This window comes from Pithys albifrons, chromosome 4, assembly GCF_047495875.1.
Source record: "Pithys albifrons albifrons isolate INPA30051 chromosome 4, PitAlb_v1, whole genome shotgun sequence".
In the NCBI taxonomy this organism is placed as follows: domain Eukaryota; kingdom Metazoa; phylum Chordata; class Aves; order Passeriformes; family Thamnophilidae; genus Pithys; species Pithys albifrons.
The window spans coordinates 79,453,298-79,469,252 of NC_092461.1; the positions used below are offsets into that span (position 1 = coordinate 79,453,298).

Genomic DNA, 15,955 nt, shown 5'->3' on the forward strand with positions numbered 1-15,955 from the left:
AAAGGAACTGGCACTAAGCACACCTGCGGGATTTTCTTGTGATTTCACAGATATCCTCAGCTGCTCAGCTTCAAAAGACACAAAATTAATGGATTTAATTCTTATATATATAAAGGATAATCTAGGAAGCCTTTATTTCAGGACAAAAATCACTTTGGTTATGGAAACAGTTTTGGTTTTAGTGTTCAATAAGAATTTTTAAAATTTCAGTTAAGGTACATTAAAAGAAAAAAGGGATTAGCTCACAACTTTTCAGATACCAGAACTAGATTTAATTCATACTACTTCTGTTATTATCAACCTAATTCTTGTAAAGGGAACTGTGTTTAGTTTAAACCCAGTTAGCAGTTGTATATCCTGTGCTGCAGTAGATCCTTATGGCCAATTCTGACCCATTAATAAGATGAGAGTTCCCTGAAAGCATCAAGTGAGATAAATCAACAAATGCAAATGCAGTTTTTAAAAAACTTTACCCTGTGTCACACAGTTCATGCATCTGAAACAAACACAGGCCTTACTTTTGCCCATATAGGTACATTTTAAAATCTGTAAATTGAAAGAACACAATATGCTGCAATTGTACTGTATTTGTAAAAACTTGTTCAAAAAGAGATCTTTCTAAAAGAACAATCATGAAGTGGAACTGAGCCAGCCAGATTACTGGCAAAGCTTCCGGCTGAATATGATTAGATAAAGGGAAAAAGGAGAATGAAGAAAATTGATCCTCTCAGCAGAATCGCCGTAATTATATGCAGGATGAGGAATTAGTTATTATTCCGCTGTTAAATTCCTCAAGTGGCCAGAAGGAACACTCTTGTATAATCTGCTTTTTCAATCTAGTCTATGAAAAATGAAGGTCTTGTTAAGAAAAATGGAGATGTAGCTGATCAAATTCTATAAACCTGGTTACTTTTTTCTTTAAGGATTAGACAGTGGACAGATGCATTGGGGTTGCCTTACCAGCACTTCTCCAATAATCTGCTAGCTTTTGTTTAATGGAAGTTTTCATTTCAAGAAGTAAAACCACTGAATTTCACACATGCATTAATCCCTAGCAAGTTGCAATGCAGAATAGCCTCACCTCAAATGCTATTCTTGTAAGGCAACCTCTTTGCAATGGTTCATTGCTAGCATGACCTGAACTCTGCTGCATTGCAAGAGCAATCACACTGTTGTGATTCAAATTCTTTTGTTTTTACTAACACAACAGGACTTCTCTGATTTCAAGCTTCTGTTTATGCAAGGAACTCATGGCTTGGAGCGCAGCTTTCTCATTGCTACCTAATTCAAGAGGAAATGGTACTAATAAGATGAAATAATAATGCACAGAAGATACAAAAGATTCATTAGCATAAACAGGGAATAGGGTATGTAGCCTAATAAGGGGGGGAGTTGTCCTTGATGCTGCAGAGTGCAGTGAAATAGCAACAATGAAATTGTGATAGGCAGGGATTGCTGGCCCATGGGATAAGAGCTGAATTTGGGAGCAGAGGGATTGTGAGCAGAGCTATACAAGTGAAAACCTTCTCAGTGCTTTTCCTTTCCAAAAATCAGAAATGGTTACATAATTATTCAAATAAACAACATGAAATGGATTCAGAGGAAGAGGAAACAAAAGCAAAAGGCTGTGAAAAGGGACAGCTTGTTTGAAACATAATTATATACAGTTCAAAAGAACAAGAAGAAAAAGCACTGGTATTGTATGCCTCTAGATTAGGAATGATCTTTCCTTAAATGCAGTCTCCTCTGCTAATTATCCCCATTTCTTTTATTATAGAAGTTGCAGACATGATGGTTTCATAGTTCATGACTGGGTGGGTGACCTTAGCTGCAGTATTACTACAGGACACTCATACCCAATCAGCTGCGGTGATCTCAGTGTAATTCTATTAAATAAAACACAAAAAGGGAAAAAAAATAGAAAATCTGATTTACTAGATGGAGCCCTTAAAAATCTTTCAAATTATCAGAGCTGAAACACTGTCACCTCTTCACTTCCTGCAGTCCCGTGTGTAAGCCATCTCCTTCCCTCAGACATAAATGACATTTTTCTGCTGGAGCTGCCTAGTTTGTCCAACAGCACATTGGACTGGGAATGAAGAGTTCCTCTTAGTGCTAACCAGGAGGGTGCAACTGGAAGAAATCAGAAAATTAACACATAGACAAAATTGAGTGGAAATGACTGTTACAGCTCTGGGTAATTAATATACATGTGCACAGTGGGAGTGTTGCAGACCAGTAATGTTATGCAGTAATACTTTTAGCAGATATAAAATACGGCTGTAAGGGATACTACTGCAGAGGCAACAGCTGCATTCAAGAGGTGTGTGCAGAGGTGGATATTCAAATAAAGGCCTTGAGACAACAACTATCTAGCTGTATAACTGATGAGCAAACAACACCTGAAACACTGTCTGGGAACTTTTGCCTAGGAATGCCATTTTTGTTTTGTACATACCACCAGCTCAGATGCAGCAAATACTTTTATGCCATTTAATTTTTAGATATTCTAATTTACATATTTAAGATGGAAGCAGATAATAGCCTATCCTTAGAATGTGTCTTGGAACATATAGTTATCCTCTGCTGGAGGATAGTTCCTCAATTTTTGTGAAAATGTCCATTAAAAAGTCTGTAGTCTGACTGCTGGAGGTGTTGCTGACTGACAAACTGAAAGATATCTGCATTTTCCATAGGCAGGAAAGGGTGAAAGTTAAAAATTTATGGGATGAAAATAATTACGGATACATCATTGGTTTTCTCCAAAGCAGTATTAAAGAATGATTGGAGAGCCACTACTTGTAAAAATCAGAATAAATGCTCTAGGAAAAATGGTGACTGACGTGAGTGTCATGAGGTCATCAGATACAGTTTACTAAACAGCAGGTTTTATTGAGGAAATGAGCTATCCCATTAGCTTCAGCTTGTCCCCAAACAAATCTTCATTAACTAACCACTTCTGTGAAGCATGACAAACAGCTCAGTCTTGATTATTGTGGGAAGTCATCAGGGACTGCACCAGAGAAATCAGTGTAAATACAAGTCCAGGAGAAGACATGCCAGTTGCCTTCAACATCAGCAAGTATTAAAATATTAATTCAGCGGAGATAATTAGAAATATGCAGTGAGAGTAAAGATGAATCAAAGGGTATGAAATTAAAAGTTCTCTACAAAAACATACTTCAAGCAGACAATCTGATAAGAATCAGTAAAGCAGCTAAAGTGAATGGTAGATGACATGCATTAGGAACATGTGAGGCATTAGCAGTCCTTGTTCTACAAAATTATTTAATAACATTACCACTTTTGTGATGTAAAATTATTTTCAGGTAATCTAATTTCAGAAATGCAACACTTTTCTCTATTTGATGAAAACTCATGATTTTGTAACTTACCGGACTTTTAGGAAGATATTTACTAATTTTGGTTTTGTAAAGTTTCTACAAACTGCCTCAGTAGAAAGATATTCAATTCTTCTGATACATTATCAAAAAAGCAAACATGCACCAATTTTATTTTAAAAGTGAAATGTTTTTCATAACAATATGAATGAGCTAGATATTGCTGACAGCTTGAATTAATAATTTCCCTGTACTTCTTTCTATCTCTCCAAAGAAGCATATTGCTATGCTCCAATAATAGTAATAGACTTTTCAGGAGAATAAAAGTAGATGTAAGAGATGATGGCAGATGATGCCAATGCAGTCAGTACACTTATCAGAAGCTGACAATGCCTCAAGTCTCAAATTAGTAAATGTCATGTTGATAATGAGAAAAAGGAATCTTAGACCAGATTGTTATGCCTAATCCTGCACCCATGATTAATGTCACATATTCCGAATTACTACACTTAGGTTTTTCAGTAACTACACTGTTTATTTTTGGAGATTAGTGATGGTGATTGGCATGATTTTGCAATTACATAGGTTTTGACTAGGCATAAAAATGCCTTCTTCCTTGTGCTTCTGCAAAGGCATTGGCTAGAATGTTGTCCTAAGAGTTCCTCACTCCTCTCCACATCTGCTGGAGAGGCAGTTGTCTGCAGATGCAGTAAGGCTTCTTCTCCTCATCAACAGTAGCTGGAATAGGTAGTTTTTTTTAAATTTTCAAAAGATATATGCATACCAAACTCAATGTGCTGAGCAGGAGACAACACAGATGGTTTGAGAGAAGTGCACATGATTGCAGTGCAAATAGAAACAACCCCTTTAATGGAGTCATGCTAGTTCAGCAGTGGGTGATCTTTTTCTATTATTCTTTAGGAATATTGCAAATATTTATGAAATATTGTGGCAGTGGTCAACTCACAACATAGTGTTATGGACAGCAGGTGCAAGGCATCCAGTATTGCTCCATCTCATTCTGCTGAGCTAACTGTGGAGGTGGAAAAAAAGATATAGTTGCCCCTTCTGTCTCTTCCATTTACGAATGTGACAGAAACAATGTTGACATTGGGTAAAAAAATCAGGTTTTCTTGTGTGGCAGATTTGTCTGCTACTACAGGATATGGGAAACATAAATATTTATCTCACTGGCATTTCCCAGAATCTCATTTTTTTAGCAGCATAATGAATTAAAACCTGCAGCATTTGAAAAGATTCCCTGGAAATTATATTTTGCAAGCCATGTCTGTATTATTCCCTATAATCTGATTGTATAATTTAAGTCTGAACTGCAAAAGGACTAGAAATGTTTACATTTTTATCTTCTAAAAAGTATAATAAACTGAATTCCAACAGATTTGTGCTCCAGATCCAGACTCTTCTGGTTGTGAAGGTACCTGCAGTGAAATAAAGGAGCCAGATGTTTCTGTGACACCAGACATAAGGAAATTATCGACTGATTCTAAGATGTCAGCAGCTGAGGACCCTCAGCATCTTATACAACTAGACCCTCAAAGACCAAAGCTTGCAGGAAAAGAAAGATCTCACTTTTGTAACTTAACAGTCTGCTCTAATCTTCAATATTGTAGTTACAATATTAAGAAATGTATCTTAATATGGGAGAAAGCATTCCCCTTCATTTGATGAAATTCCAACAGTGCTTCTGCAGTCCCACAAATTCCCATAACTATTTAAGCTTTCTATCCAATGCCTACTTATCTGTCATGTTCATTATTTTCTATGCACTAGTTTTGCAAACCCTTTGAATGCAATAAAGGGATTCTGGACACTGTTAACTTGACAACCATCTCATATCCCTCTGTATCTCCTGCTGGCAGGGAAATTGGAGTCTCATCACAACCAGAAAACATGTTCTAAAATACGTGTCAAAACCAGGCTACACTGGGAACTCAAACAGCATCAATAAAACATGCTAGACAACACACCATGTCCACATAGTCTACACAAGAAGTCATATGTGATGAAGGAATAAAGAGAATACAAAGCATTTTGGAAAAATTCAGGTTAAAAGCTCTATGCATCTGTTCCTCACCATAAACTATTCACACACGGAAGTGTGCTACTGATTCTACATAATGAATGATTTTTGAAGTGTTGGCCACATTTCTGGTTTACAAAACCCATCTAGACCTACTTTGCTACTCAAATTCAGGGTTTTTTTTTCCTTGTCCTTCTCCCTTCCCTTTTGTCACTTTTCACCTTTTTTACTTAACCATCAAATTCTTTGCCATTCAGTGAAAGGAGGCACATTGAATTAAAAAAAAAAGGGTATTAAGAGGAAAAACTGCTTTAACTGCTACTTCTTTACACATACATGTTTTCTGCAGAGGTGCACATGTTTTCAGGCTCAGTACCCCTTCGCCCTACAGGTATCACTCAACCATCTCGCCCAAACTCACAGGATATAAGACCAATCTTTTACTCAGTGCAAGTCTTCTCAACTAACTTAGTAGCACCAGCTCTCCATAACAGAGCCACATACCTACACTCTAAGTCTTGACAGAAACAGGAAAAGCCTCTCAGGACTGCAGCATGTATTTGAATTCCAGAAAAGGGGATGACTAGGAACGTAAATCAGATTATGGGAGGGGGCTCTTATGTATAATGCCATGGGCAATTTGGGGAAGTATATGACACTGGAACAGATGCTGATGTGCCAGTTGCAGAGCCTGTGTAGACAAGGGGTGCCTGTTTAAGCATTAACCCTGCAGGTAGCTGATGTGATGTTAAACACAACTGACCACTTACACAAAATGACACTGTACACTTATGGGTGAATGTGATGCAGCTTTTTGCCTGTGGACAAAGTCCTAGAGGAAGATTTAGGAAGGGTGAACGTTGATATTGAAAATCTTAACTAATGAGTCATTGTCCTTTCTTTCTGAAAAGAGAATGAGCATTTTGCTCTTAGCTTTGCATTAATGTAACTTCTAACATGATCTAACTTCTCTATAGCAAAATCTCAAAGAGGGCAAGAGGCAGCTTCCTTCAAAGCATGTAACAAGACAATAACTGACTTCACCTAAATCAAAGCATATGCCCTTGCCAAACACACTACCAGAGCTTCCAACACAGATGCAATACTTCTCCTCACCCCACCTCCATCTCTCTGAATACCTTCTTCTCTTGTTTTACCCTTAAAAAAAAAGAGGCAAATGGTAAAGCATCACATGAGCTTTCAAGGAACTGTGTGAGATAAGACGGTGTAAGGCCATGGCACCAGATGGCAACTACTTCCATCACTTGGGTGTAAACGACCCTTCATACAAAGTGCAGATTTTCTCAAGACTTCCTGAGGCAGTCAGACTGGGACTAGTAGTTCATGGATGAATTAGGTTTTATTCATAGCTTGGTTATTTTGGCCTAGTAAGACCCTGATTTCTTTTCTGCCACAGATGTACATAATTTTATTTGACTCTTAGCAAAGTTCAGAAGAGAGTTAAAAGAAACCAAAAGCAAAATATTCAAAACAGAAATAGCCTGCTACCATTTATTTTGCTGTTCTATTACAATATTCTGACTTCTATCTAAACTTTCGCACAAGGATACAGATCTACATTTTACTTTAGCTAAAGACAGAATTAATCTGAAAAATTATTACAGCAAAGAGAACAGTTATCAAACTGCTATCATTTTGACTGTGCACAGAAAAAGAGTAGGTATCTTTCTCAACACAGCAAGCAAGAGCTCTGTCACAGTAGAGAGTTCTGTGATATTATTTATTGAGGTTTTTTCTCCTCTGATAGCTGAGCTCAAATCCTTGACCAAAGCAACTAGGAATTGTTCTGCTCAGATGGCTTACTGCATTTTAAGTGGAATGCAATTTAGCACTCTCCCATCTGACCAAAGCTAAATTCAGTAAGGAAAAACAATTTCTAAAGACCAACACATCCATTTCCCCCTTGAGAAGCCAGACAAAGGTTGTGGCATTAGAACAGATTACCAGCATCTGCCTATAATGTGCCTTTGATAAAAGGAACTGTTAGACTGTGATGGCAGCTAGACTGTTCCTCTTTACAAAATAGCATTAGGTGTTTTTCAGATCTCAGTATCTGAGTTACATTGTGCTTGTTATTGAGTATTGTAAGAAGAAGTGCAGTGAGACCGGTGTAATAGCAAGAAATAAAAAGAGTAAATCACATCTCTATGTATTCTTCAGAGGTTCTGCAATTTTTTTAAATGCAGTTTTCTTTGCTGCCACATTTCCTTTGGGTTTGTCTGTGACATTATTAAAGAAACAAGGCAGTGTTTGTTTCAAAAAGTGGCTAATAATATACACGTCCCATAGTCTACCATAGCTTCAAAGAGCCAATTACTGTTAGACTGTTGCATAAACACATATTTAGGAAGCATGAAAATGTGCAATTATTTACAGGATTCAGTATTTAATACATCATATTTGAGCTCTGAAATGGGAATTACTGACATGATGAAATATAATGGCTCCAAACAAATTGCTGTAGTACAAGAGGGGCCCTGCAGAGCTGTACTCATTAAACACACTTATTAAAATTTTTTCTTAGTTTTTTTAAAATCCAAAATAATTCAGTCACTTAAAAAATCTCATCATCACCAAATATCTCATCTGTAACTTCATGACAGCTTTGTAAGTATTATATCTGAGGACAACCAAAGTATTGAGGTTTGTATTTAAGCAATAATGTGGAAGTTACTGCAGGTGAGTGGCAGCACATTGCTGGAGATTGGACAGTAACACAAACTAAGAAGAACAACCTGAGTTATTTTTAACTCACTGGATGTATTAATTAAGTATAGCCCCTTCAGGAAAGAGGTCTAAGTTCTGCTTCCCAAAAGACAATTGTAGTTAAAAGCCTCTTCAGTCTATTTTAGGAAAATGGCAGGAATTATTACTGAAAATATGATCACATTATATGAATTGGGGCATGTCTTCAGCTTACTGATTCAGCTCATTTCTGTCACTGCATCACAAAACAGTGCATTGAAAATAAGCCATAACAAAGAAGAGATTATGGCCTTTGTTGTAGTTTTCCATAAAGTGAAAATTTAATTATCTGCTCTTGATTTTTTACTGACATTTCAGGTAAGGAATGATGTATCTCTTATTCTCAGAATTCTGTTGGTTTAGAGCGGTGACCAGTGCCTGAGAACAATATTTTGGATAAAGGTTATACTATCCTCTCACAATTTACAAGTGGAAAAGGACTGTGGTTTTATTTTATATTCTGCTGCTCATTCCACCCATTAGTTTGCAATTATAAGCTGGTGCTGCTATGGCAAACCTGCTTCCTTGTGATGTGATTAGAGGCATATTTCAAAGAAAGTTGGTTCCTCCCCCTGTCTGCACGTCAGAAAATGTCTCCCAAAACACAGATACACAAGGCTGCTGAGTCAGACCCACTGAAGCCATATCAACCTTGCCCTGCACCTGAGCTCGCTGTTAGGACACCAGATCTGAGCTAAACTGCTGCCCCTATCTGAGGCAGACCTGCCAGCCAGCCCAAGCCTGATGACAAAGGGCAGACTTGCCTTGCAGCAGTGAGCAGGGGAGATGGTTTGCCATAATCCCAGCTTCGTGGATTGTGGCACAATCACTGGGGTTTCATGCTTGTTTATAGGCTTAGAAAAATGTTAATTCTCAGCTAATGAGACCTGAGGCATGCAGTGCTCAGTCAACAGAGCAATTCTCAAATTACTATTTTGCCTGTAATGCCCTCCTGTACATTTGTTATGGTAAATTAGGTGGTGTCTTGTCTCAGCTAGGTGCTGGGCATTCAGGTTCTGTAACATCCTTAGGCATGGTTGCAGGCTCCATGTGGTGTACTTAGACAAAGAACATGCACACCAGCAGGACCATGGGACCTGGACTGTCTCACTGCATTAGTACATCGGCACACCTACATCTAACTACGACCCTGAACACCCCTACAACAATCTCCAGGTAGTGGTGCATTTGATAATACACATACCTTTTTCATTCATTCATGGCCAGGCTTCATGAACGAAGATTTGGGAAGGGCTCTCCCACAGGGGTGTGCCCTTCCAGTCTGCGCAGTGGATTTTTTAGTTGAGGCACAGCATGCGCAGAACTGGCCCCACTGTTTAACTCCTGAAGTTCATCTGCCATGGCCGAGCGAGCTTGGACGGTGACAGTGAAGTCCTCAGGACTAGAACCTACAGCCCCTGGTATTGCCAGGAGGTCTCCCATTCAAGTACTAACCGGGGCTGACCCTGCTGAGCTTCCGAGATCTGATGGAATTGGGTGTTAGGGTGGCATTTAACTGCCTATACACACACCTAGTCTGAAACTAAAGCACAGTTCAAATCCAAACACATTCTGTACTCCTTTAGGGAGAACTATATAAGCATGGTCACCTGAAATGATTATTACTTTGGTATGTGCAGTATAATCAAAAGAAATGAATTAATGGCAAAACGTATTTAAACACATTCCATATAGGCATATGCAAAGGGCTTCCAAGAATTTTTTCATATCTGTAAATAAATTAGTAGGAGGTTAGCAAATAATGAAACATTACACTTTATGTAACTAATCCATATATACTTTTATTTAGGCTCCACTAATTAAGCAACACACTTAAAAGTTCTTTTCATGGAAAATAGAAATTTAAGTTCTCTTTCTTCTCCAAAAATCATTTTTTTTTCACATTTCATTTGCAACTACCAACTCACAGATCTGATGACCATCCTATCCTCAGCATTATAAAAGGCCCACAGCGTCCTGCAGAGCAGCAGGCAGAGCAGCAGTGAGCAGTGTATCCTTGCACCAAGGACTGCTGACTGCATGCCAGGCCGGCTTTGCCAAAGCACCGCGGGTGGTTTGAGGGAGGTGTAGCGCTGGTGAGACCACGGCTCAAGTGTGAGCCCTATGTGGCACTCCCCAGCATGAAAGAAACATGGAGATTGACAGAGTTGGTGGGGCAGAAGTATGATGTCCTCATTTTCAACCTTGGAAATGTCCACATTGTTTGGACAACTGAAGAAGTCAATCAAACAAGTGCTATCTGAACAAAATTAGCAAAGTTGTTGTTCTGTTTCTGGAAGTCTTCACTAAGTAAAACAACATATTCTTTCAAGACATTTAAGATCACAGTTTTGAATCATTAAGATCTTCTTCATGTTCTTACCTCACTAAGAGCCTTAGCCCAAACGTTCCGAAGCATATCAAGCAATTAAAGAGTAAGAATAGTAAGCAAAGACCGACAACCAAATGCTAATACTGGTCTTTCATTTCCTGCATTTGAAACACACTTTGGAGATGCCTGTGAACTCCTTCAAGATTAACATTTTCAGGGGTGGAAAAAAATAAATAGGCAAAACAAAGTCCTTCTCTCACCCTTTTCCTTTAGGAAGTACTGAGATTTCATTGTGATTTTAAGTTCAGCAAGTTGCCTTGAGCTTCACCTGAAATTGCAAGGATTGAGAACTTTCCATTGTGCTGTGAGGGAAGGTGGACTCATCATAAAGAAATCAAAATTACCAAGTTCTGTGCTGAACATCACAGGTTGTCTCTCTCCAGATCTGGGCAGCACTTCTGATAGGACCAAACAGTTTAAATTCAACACTCATAATCACACAGAGAAAAGAGGTAGAACCAGGGAGTATGATAAAAAATTCATGCAATACTCTCCACTAGCTGACCACTCAAATTGTGAACCATCTGTAACTACCAAGTAGTCTTAAAGTAGGCACATGAATAGTATCTGTTGCTACAGTAACCCCTATCTTTCAGGCCACAAAGTTGCAAGGGTATTCAGGACATACAGACTTTGCCTCCAAAAGGTAAAATGGGTTTTGTCAAACTTGCTACAATTCCTGTACTCAATTGGCATAAAACTCTTCTACATGTAAACCGCCCCAGTGCCACCTGCCAAATGTTTGGGTAGCATTTCCATGGCTGACTCTTTCTCGTGGATCAGTCTGGCTCCTTTTCAGAGTTCTCATTACAAACAATATCTATGAGTGCATTGAATCATACTTTAAGTCAGTTAGAAATGTTCCAGCAAGGGCTCTGTTATAAGTGTCCCATTAAAAACCCTCAATGGCTTCATAAACAGGGGGGGCTTTGGTGTGATGTGGAGCTTAACATTCATAAAGCTAACTACTGGGATAGACAAGATGAAAGTTGTTCTAGCTACAGTCAGATGCCTCTGAAATTGGAAGTGGTATTTTCCTCCAAGGTCAAGTTCTCATTAGTAAAGGAATACATTTTGAAGTGCTGGTTTAAGCAATTTGATAGCAGACCCAAAGGCGGAATGCATTTCAGGATTACTCAAGGAAACAGAGGAAATGAACCATGTAAATTCTTTGTCAGTTTTCTGTACTCTTCAAATCTATTTTAAGGTGCACCATCTGCATGAAGGCCTTAACTTTCTTCAGACCTGAAGAAATATAACTGCAGAAGTATCTTAAGTTTGGTACAGATGCAGAAACCAAACCTAGTTTCAACTGGAAATCACATTTGAATTCCAAATGCCTTGTTTTCTTTTGAACAGAGCAGTCTCTGAAAGGACAGCTCTGATGAGTCCAAAAGAGTTTGGACACATCTGGCATACACTCAGTTACAGCTTTCTTATCCACAGGATTTTATTTTATTTTCGAATTCTGCCTGGCACAAGTAATTATTTAAACTTGTTTGTATTCTATCTATCTATCTATCTATCTATCTATCTATCTATCTATCTATCTATCTATCTATTAATTTTTAATTGGCTAGGCAGCCCCTCAGAGATTTTCCACAATATATCTGACTTTGTCAGATGTTTCAATGAATGGAAGGAAAACAGCTTGCTCAGCTGAAACACCATAATTAGCATATACTGTGGTAACTGTCAGTCCTTCCTTAACCTGGCTCCACAGCATGATTTCCTTGAGATTTGTGTTTGTTTTGCTTCTAAGGAGAAGTGTAATATTACTCAGAATCACCAGATGGCATTGCTGTCGATAACTCTGATGTTTCTCTTTTCCTGACTCTACAGAGGATAGGTGCTATGACAATACTTACTGCAGTCTAGCATAGAGTTTTTCCTCATGTTATACTACTTGAGCTCTGCTAGAAAGACATCATTTTCATATTAAACATGACCAGTCTCTATTCTGTATTCCTATACACATGTGCTAACGCCTAGTCCCTCACAATGTCTGTGGTAAAGGATTGTGCATGACTACACAGGCATGGTTTAGAAACACAGACACAAGAAATGTGGGAGAAAGGTGTTCTTTAGAATACTTTAACATTTCATTGATTCTTACTGTATTCTTTAAGCTCATTGAAATGTTTTGCAGGCTTACAATAGTTAAAAGGCTACCTATTTACTGACCAAAACTGTTGGCCAAAGAGCTTCAGCTACAATAGCTGCATCTGCAAATAACCTGAGATAAAACTATGTAATAACTCCCAGCTCATTAAAGATCTCTGAAGAGATCAAATGACATGGGCGTTAATTTTTAGTGCCGGGTATGGTGTATAACATATGTCAACACTTCAGAGCTGCTGTAGCTCCCAGCCTGCACAGCCCCATGACCAGGGGTGACTCTGGCCAGAATGAAACTCCTTCATGGGTACCACTGATGCTGAGGGAGGAAATACAAGGGCTATTGGACTTTCTCAACTGCTTAGCTTTCAAGGCATGATGAAGTAGTGACATGGCACTTATTTATATTTCCATATAAAGTGCTGAGAACACATTTTTTCTTCTTCATTTCAAAACTCTTAATTTAAAGACAAGGACAAAGGAAGGCTGTAGCCAGGTGGCTATGATCACCTGGTTGTAATCAGGTGTGGGTTGGCCTCTTCCAGGCAACTAGTGGCAGGACGAGAGAACATCGTCTTATGCTGTGTCAGGGAAGACTTAGGTTGGACATTAGGAGGAATTTCATCACCAAAAGGGTGATTAGATATTGGAGTGGGCTGCCTAGGGAGGTGTTGGAGTGAGCATCCCTGGAGCTGTTTAAGGAAAAGCTGTCAGTGGCACTTAATGCCATGGTCTAGTTGATAGGGTGGTGTTGGGTCATAGGTTTCACTTGCTGATCTCAGAGGTCTTTTACAACCTAATTGATTCTGTGATACTGTGATGAAACATCAAGATTCCTTTATGAACAAAGTAGTCACCTCCCAGAAACATGCACACTTTGGTAAGATTACGATTTTCCTTCGCACTCACACTGTAACACTTCATCCCATTGGTGGCAACAAGTTTGTGCCTACACCCCCATTTTTACACTTGGGCTCAGTTTTAGCCAGATGCAGTCCCTCCTCAGTGTTTCTGCAGTAGCACTAAGATCAGTACAGGCTGCAGAGGCCTCCAGTCTGGCAGTAACCCATAGCTGAGCTCTGTGCCACAGTGAGTGCATGAGCACCAGATTTATGGTTAGATTGAGCACATCCTCAAGAACTGAGCTCAAGATGTATTTCTAATTGCAGAACTAAACCTCCAATACTATGTGGCAAAAGGAAATTAAAACCTCACCCTGACACCACCTAACAGGCAGATATAAGTGTGATTCTTGTTCATAGTACTTGATTAATATTTTTATCCAGATGCCCTGGAAAGCTGTAAGTCATTGGTTTAGAGGACTAATTTTGAATCCTGTGAACAGACAGCTCTCCTGTCTCTTCCATCATCATCAAGTTGGCATTTTCCTGGGCTTCCTGCTGTAAAGAGATTCCCAGTATCAGTGTATGATCACAGTTTTGTGTGTTAATGAACTAAAAGCCATGTCTTTGAGGGAATGGCTAAAGATGAAAGACAGGCAGAGGTGTTTTTACAGCAGGAGGACAGTTCTCTAATCTGAGGATGTTAAATCTGTAGTTTAGATCATGCTCACATGTGACCCACAAAAGCATTTGTAGCATCACCTCAGTGGAGATAAGTCTGAGATACTGTTCTCCTTTCTTCATGTGTGCCTAGCTGTTGCGCTATTTCCTATTTTATTGAAGCAGATATTAATAGAAACCATCAGTGATACTTTTCATGTTTCTCTTCTGTCAGACAGCTACAGGCAACAGCAAGGCAGTCAATATAGATGCTTTTGAATGGAATTAATTCAGTTCTAATCCCCATTAAACAGATAGTGGTATGTAAGTCAGGTATTAAAAAAGACAAGTTGTCTGAAATGCTACCAGTGGAAGGGATGGGCCTCTGGGAGCTTAAGAATTAAAAATCAAGAAAGAAAACTCAGTAAAATTCCCACAGCAGAAAATAGGTACATACAGCAGTCTTTAAATGCTTCTACGTATGTCCAAAGAGAAATCTGCAAACCATTTCTCTCTGCATTTTAAGGGCCTGACTACAGAAGTAATAACCCAAGACAGACCAACTGGATTACATTTTTCAAAAGCATAGTTTTGTTCATATAATGTTTTAATAAACCCAGCTAGCCAAAAAACAGATGCGGCCTCTGTTTGTGGTTGTACTACCAAAAAAAAAAAAAAAAGGAGCATAAACAAAAGACAGTTTACAATAAAGATCTTCCTCTTTCAGATTTTTCAGTGGTTTTGGCTAACACACACAGCCCATCCTCTCCATTTATACACCTTCATTCCCAAACATGGTCATCATTCCCTAAGTGCCAGGAACAATCTCTTATATACAGATAATAATAAAAAAATGTTATTCTCTTATGTATTAATGATCACAGTTACTTTTATAAAGAAAAAGCATTAACAAAGCCATTGTCAAAGAACAGAAAACCCACTCTGGCATCAACCTGAGCTGATCTAGCAAAGGTGAATGCACAGTGAAAAATCCCTGAAAGCTACCATCCTTCAGCTTTTGCCTCAGAATACATTTGACACAAACTAATACTGCACAATGAAGTAACACACATGTTATATAAATCCTGTCTCTGTGGTGTGGTGCAAACCCTGTGTTCACATAGGGGTTATTTCTATAGCAGAAATGCTGTCATGTGAATATTATTTCTTAATGTTAGTGATTTAGATGAGAACTACTCTGCAGCACTTGTTAGGAACGCTTTGATGTTTCTGATGTACTGACAAAGTATTATCAACAGTACTTAAACTTGCTACTTTTAGAAAAATCTTGAATTTAACTGTACATTTTTGGTAAAAGGATTCAAAATTTTCTTTGATGACATAAACCAATTGACAAGTGGCTTTAAAAAAGACTGGAGTGAGAGAAAAAGAATTTAGAAGGAACAAACAATTGCACCTGTCAAATAACACACAAAAAGGCAAAATTCACAGAAAACAGTAATAAAAAATTAGGAAAACACACAGCAAGTACAGTGAAACACAGTCAGTATTAGTCAAGAATACGAATAGTATATGAATATTGTGTAAAGCAGTGAAATGGATGCACAGAAGTCAAAAGAAAGGGCCTCTCTCATCCTGCCACAGTGAAAGGCACACACATGTAATCGCTCCTGCCTCTTGCTTTCCTGAATGATACAGGCAGATTTGGATTTTGGTTTGACTTGCTTTTTTTATCCCTTAAGCACAATTTCAGTGACAAAATCTGGAATTCATCGCTGTTATTTCCAAAAGAAAAGCAACATCAAACATTAAAAGGAAGGTTAGAAGTCTCATG

At 38.5% G+C, this 15,955-nt stretch overlaps 1 protein-coding gene across 5 annotated transcripts in view; it reads right to left on the reverse strand.

Moving 5' to 3' along the window:
* DLGAP1 (DLG associated protein 1) overlaps positions 1–15,955 on the reverse strand; it is a 423,046-nt gene that overhangs the window by 76,523 nt on the left and 330,568 nt on the right. The gene's annotated exons all lie outside the window — the stretch shown is intronic.